Source organism: Cervus canadensis, chromosome 1, assembly GCF_019320065.1.
Source record: "Cervus canadensis isolate Bull #8, Minnesota chromosome 1, ASM1932006v1, whole genome shotgun sequence".
In the NCBI taxonomy this organism is placed as follows: domain Eukaryota; kingdom Metazoa; phylum Chordata; class Mammalia; order Artiodactyla; family Cervidae; genus Cervus; species Cervus canadensis.
This window is the reverse complement of record NC_057386.1, coordinates 5,905,828-5,911,852: the sequence shown is the minus strand read 5'-3', so window position 1 is coordinate 5,911,852 and position 6,025 is coordinate 5,905,828.

Below are 6,025 nucleotides of genomic sequence, written 5' to 3'. Positions count from 1 at the left end.
AAAGAGGACGGAGAGAGAAAAGCAATTAGTTAATATTCACAAATATGTAACAGGTACATAGATAACAATCAAGGCAGAAGAGATTCCTGGTTTCTACAGTTCTTGTTTTTGTGAGGCCGTAGTTGACATTTGTAACCTCTGTTTCCCACTGCCTGTTCCGTATTCATGGTACTTCTCTTGGACATGGAAGTACAAGGTAGATTGTTTACCAGCTGAGCCACCCTGCTTGAAAAAGAACGGAGAGAGAGAGAGAGAGAGTTGAAAAAGAATGAAGAGAGAGAGAGAGAGAGGGAGGGAGGGAGGGAGGGAGGGAGACAGAGAGAGAGAGACTCTTCTTTTTTTGTTTATTCAGAAGAGAATGATTTTGTGTCAGTCTCAACTTCTAATTCACAGGAATCTTTATTCCGTTCTCATGGGAACATTTCTTTCGTGGATCCAAAGGCCTTGGAATCTGTGGAGTCTGAAGTTGAGCGGACAGGAGGTAAAAGTTCCATGAGAGTTGTGAGCTCTAATAGTGAGGGGAGGGACTTCCCCTCACTTGCCCTGTGGTCCAGTGGCTGAGACTCTGTGCTCCCAAGGCTTGCGGCCCGGGTTTCATCCCCGGTCAGGGAACTTCCCTGGCGGCTCAGCTGGTGAAGGATCTGCCTGCAATGCAGTAGTCCCCGGTTCAGTTCCTGGGTCGGGAAGATCCCCTGGAGAAGGGATAGGCTGCCCACTCCAGTATTCTTGGGCTTCCCTGGCGGCTCAGCTGGTAAAGAGTCTGCCTGCAATGAGAGAGACCTCGGTTTGATCCCTGGGTCGGGAAGATCCCCTGGAGCAGAGAACAGCTATCCACTCCAGTATTCTGGCCTGGAGAATTCCATGGACTGAATGGTCCTAGGGTCGCAAAGAGTCAGACACGACTAAGCGACTTTCACTTCACGCTTCAGGGAACTAGATGCTGCACGCCCACTGGGACGAGACCTTTGATCTTGTGGCACGCGGGATCTTTAGCTGGGTCATGTGAACCCTCAGTTGCAGTGTGTGGGGTCCAGTTCCCTGACCGGGGGTTGAACCTGGAAGCCCTGCATTGAGAGCTTGGCGTCTCAGCCGCTGGGCCACCGGGGAAGCCCCTTGCAGGGTCACTGTCAGTCGGGGCTGCCGTGCCCACTTCTGGTTGGTGCCCGTGTATCATGCAGAACCAGCTGTAAGCAGATCTGATTTCTTTTCTTTTCAGTCAACTGGTCATAAAGAACTTCCTAGGAATCCACATGCGTAGTTTTATCCTTCAAAGACAACCACTATATTTTTGTTTTGTTTTTTGTTGTCTTCATCAATCTCTAATATTGTAATATTTCTTTTTTTTTTGTTAATTTCAAACCTGTACTGATTCCCTACTGTGAAAGATATAGTAGTTTTCTCCTTCTATCCATTTCCTCTTATTTTTGGTAATTATATTTATTTCTTATACTATTTACCTTCACAATTTTAAATTATACACTTAAAATACCCAGTTCTTATTCCCCTAATATGAGACAGTAATTCTTGAGTGCTTACTCTGTAAGATGGACATATTATTTATTTATTTCATATTTTACTTTTTGGTCACGTGCAGCATGTGGGATCTTAGTTCCCGGACTAGGGATCGAACCTGTGCCCCCTGCACTGGAAGCTCAGAGTCTTGACCGCTGGACTACCGGGGAAGTCCCAGGTGAGGATATTATTTTGTTTCCTATCCTTCCTATCTCCTTTCCTCCCCACTCCTTTTAACGTCCCAACTTCTGCCAGCTTTATCTTTACTTTTATGTTGTCAAAACTGATGACATTTACATTCTGTTCTTTAACCACATCTGTCAGCCTGGTTTTAGCTATAGATTCGTCTTCAAAGTTGGAATCCAATCAACAGCCTTTATGTGTTGGTGATGATGTAAATATTGTTCTCCCCAGTGAACTAGGAAATACAGAGGGGTTATGTTTTCTTTTCTCTCCCTCGTATATCATAACTCATGTACAAAAACTTAAAGGAAGCGCACGTTGAAATCAAATAGATTGGGGACTTCCCTGGTGGTCCAGTAGCTAAGACTCCAAGCTCTCAATGCAAGGGGCCTGGGTTTGAGCCCTGGGGAGGGGACTAGAGCCACAACTAAGAAGACCGTATGCTGCAGTGAAGATCCCGAGAACCACGGCTAAGACCCAGCGCAGCCCAAATAAATAAATAACAAATAAAGCAAATGCAAGAAATCAAATAGGGTATCTTTTTTGTATTCTCCATCAATTCTTCAAAATCATGCTTAGATTGAGGTCATGATTGTTTGGTATTAACACAATTTAGTTTTTGGAGTATTTAAGTATACATTATAAGTTCTTTCGGGGAGCAAAGTTACCTTCCTCATCATTTCACAGGTATCTTTTGGTTTCTTATTGAGTCTCTCAATTGCTTAGACAACATTGAGCTCTTCTTAAAGATCTTGTGTGTGACGTCCACCGCCAGAATTTGGGGGTTTCCTTTACTAGGAGTTTTGCTTTTTCTCTCTTCCTCAGTATCCTGTTCGTTGTGTTAGAGGACCTCCTGTAGACATTTCTTTAGAAAGGGAGGTAGATTTTCTGACTTTTCGGATGCCCCGAGTGTTATTTTTCCTCCATGGGTAGTTTGGTTGGGCGTAGAGTTGGTTAAATTTTGGTGAGCACCAGACTATAAACAAGTAACCAAATTTTAAAAGTACTAATTCTAATAAGTTCTCTGCAGAAAAATAAGTAAGTGATGGGTACGAAGCAACTGAAGAGCTTCTTTAGATAGAGCAGTGGGTGGATTGTCCTAGAGAAGGTGACTTTTCAGCTATGAGTTGAAAGACAGGAGGAGCCAGTCACTTGAGTCAAGTTTGGAGGGTATGGTGCAGGGCGGGGTGGGAGGGGAGTGGTCCAGGCACGGGAAACAGTTGGTGCAAAGGCCCCTAGTCTATTCTTTCTGGAAACTACCAAACCTCCCTCCTTGGGTTCTAGGAGAGTCGATTTCCCTCTGTGTTGTCAACTAGTTTGTGTGCGTTTCTGTTACTTGCAGCCAAGAGTCCTCGGTCACGTGAGTTTTGTATCATTGTCCCATTTTTCTAAACGAGGGGTCTGAGTTTGAGAGACGCTGAGTAACTTGCCTGTGGTCACTTGGAGGGGAGGTCAGAGAGAAGCCAGGTGTGCTGGCGGCAAAGCTCAGCCTCTCCCCGTTGCTTCTCCCCGAATCCTTCTCCCCACATCCAGATAGGGATTTCTTCTTTGCTGGACTTTTGCAATCTGGATTCATGGCGCAATCACGGCCAACATTCATCTCAGAACTCTCCCCACAGCCCCAGTTTCAAATGTTGCCCCATCACCCCGCCAGCACACTTGAATTTCTCAGACCTTTGCCCTGAAGGAGCTCAGAAGCTCCAGACGCTATCGCTCCACCGCCTCGAATTTTTGCTCCACTCCTCACTGTCTCGTTGACTAAGGGGGAAGCAGGGGAGGCAGACTGAGAGGTGGGAGCTTCATGGGAGGGAAGAGAAAAGAAGGCGGGAGAGGGGGGAGCCAAGTTAAGAAAGAAAGAAGGAAGAGGGCTTCCCTGGTGACACAGTGGTTAGGAATCTGCCTGCCAATGGAGGGGACACGGGTCCGATCCCGGGTCTGAGAAGATTCCACGTGCCATGGAGCAGCTAAGCCTGCGCGCCACAGCTACTGCGCCTGCGCCCTGGAGCCCGGGAGCCATGACTACTGCGCCTGCGCCCTGGAGCCCGGGAGCCATGACTACTGCGCCTGCGCCCTGGAGCCCGGGAGCCATGACTACTGCGCCTGCGTCGTGGAGCCCCTGCCTGCAACAAGAGAAGCCGTCCCACGAGAAGCCCATGTGCTGCAACAAAGACCCAGTGCAGCCAAACATGAATTAATACATTTATTAAAAAATAAAACGATAAAAAGAAACACAATGGATTCTGACTCCGGAAACAGAAAAAATGATGCCTTAAAAAAAAAAGGAGGAAAGAAGACAAGAAGGGAATGATGCAGAGACTCAACTGAAGGAACGCAGGCCACGGTCTTCCCTTTGATCTCAACCCAAAGGCAAATCTGGTCATGTGAATTCGCCTGACTCCTCCCTTGGATGGTGTCCTGCCTTCCTTGGGCTGAAGCCCCAACTCTCAGGCCTTGCCCAGAAGGTCCTGCCGGTCCCGCCACTTCTCCACCTTCTTTAAGATTCCAGTCCTTCTGTGAGTCTTCAGAGACACCAAGCCCCGCCCATCCCTGGGTCTCTGTTCCTTCTGTCTGGATATTCTTCCCTCTTCTTTCATCCTCCTCCCAGCAGGTCCCAAGACCAGGGCTTGCAAGCAGGTTATTTACTTGGGGAAGCTACCCTTGGGAGCAGGAACAATGGAGAAGGAGTCAAACAGGGAAGTAGGGGGACCAATAGGAGCAGGTGGTCACAGCCGCAGGACGCTGGGGCTCCGTCACGGGCAGCAGGGTGTGTGTCTCAGACCTGTCCACCCACTGGACACCAGGGAAGTCCTTGTGCCACCCTTCTCTTGATTAAACCCTCCTCATGCTGTTCCCAGCCACCGCTGCCTCGTTCCTGCCTGGATGTGAGGATCCGCAGCTCAGAGGCAGGAGACTGCAGATCAGCTGTCTGCTATCCTTAAGGCTCTGGAAATCCTGGAGTGTTCTTATCTGTGTGTGTGTGTGTGTGTGTGTGTCTGCAATGCCCTCTGTGTGTGTGTGTCTGCAATGCCCTCTCCCTGGACAGCCCACATGAGTGCGGACAGTGAGTGCGGACAGCCCCTGCTAACATATTCTGCAGTCTCACGCTGGTGCTGGTGTCCCTCGCCCAGGTTTGTGAGCAGGTGGGGGCTGTTTTAGGGAAAGCTCAGCCTTCATCCCCTTAAAATTGGCTGAGTGTCTGTGGCCATAGCTGCCTGAACCCCTGAGCTACACCCTGATGTGGGTGGAGGGGCCCCCAGAACCTGGCCCCGGTCCTGTGATCCCTGGAAAGATTCCAAACGCAGAGATGGCAGACACTCCTCATGGTTTTCTGGGTTCTCCTGGTCCAGATAGAGATGTGACCTCCATCTGGGGACCAAAAGCTGGGGACCAGAATCAATTTGTCAGCAAACACAGGCCTGGAGGGTACATGAGGACTGAGGGGTTCAGGGTAAGAGGGGAACCATTTGTGTGGGTGATATAAACCTAGAAAAGAGCTTCCCTGGTGGCTCAGTAGTGAAGAATCCACCTGCCAAGCAGCAGATGTGGGTTCGATCCCTGGGTTGGGAAGACCCCCTGGAGGAGGGCATGGCAACCCACTCCAGTATTCTTGCCAAGAATGTCCATGGAAATCCCATGGACAGAGGAGCATGGCAGGCTACAGTCCGTGGGGTTGCAGAGTCAGGCACGACTGAGCATGCATGCACATGAACCTGGAAAAACCTTCTGAGTTGGAGGAGACTGGTTTTCTCTTGCTTACGTGGGCTGAGTGTCCACTGGTGTGATTTCCTGTCACAGTGGGGAGGAATCCACTTAGCTGTGTTGAGAAAACATCAAGGGCTGTTATGTTATTATTTTGTAAGATCGTGGACCATTTAAAAAAATCTTTATTGAATTTGTTACAATGTTGCTTCTGTTTTGTGTTTTGCATTTGTGGCCCTGAGGGGATCTTAGCTCCCCTACCAGGGATCAAAGCTGCACCCCTGCTGTTGGAAGGCAACGTCTTAACCCCTGAACGGCCAGGGAAGTCCTACGGGCGGTTATAGACATTAGCCACGAGGTGTAATAAAGATGCAACTGGACCATGTTCAGAGGGAAGTAACCATGATGAAGGGAGTGAAAATCAAGTCTTTGGAGGAATCAGGCTCATGTGAAGGAAGAACCCAAAGGGGCTAGTTAGCTGTAGACACTTGGAAGGTTATCTATCATGTGGAGGAAAGGAGATATATTTCTTGTGTCTCTAACTAGAAACCTCGGCCCAGCCTACACAGGCAGATTTCAGCTCAAAAGAGTCAAGAGTAAGCTTCCTGTGTATAGTGGACTGGATTATTGC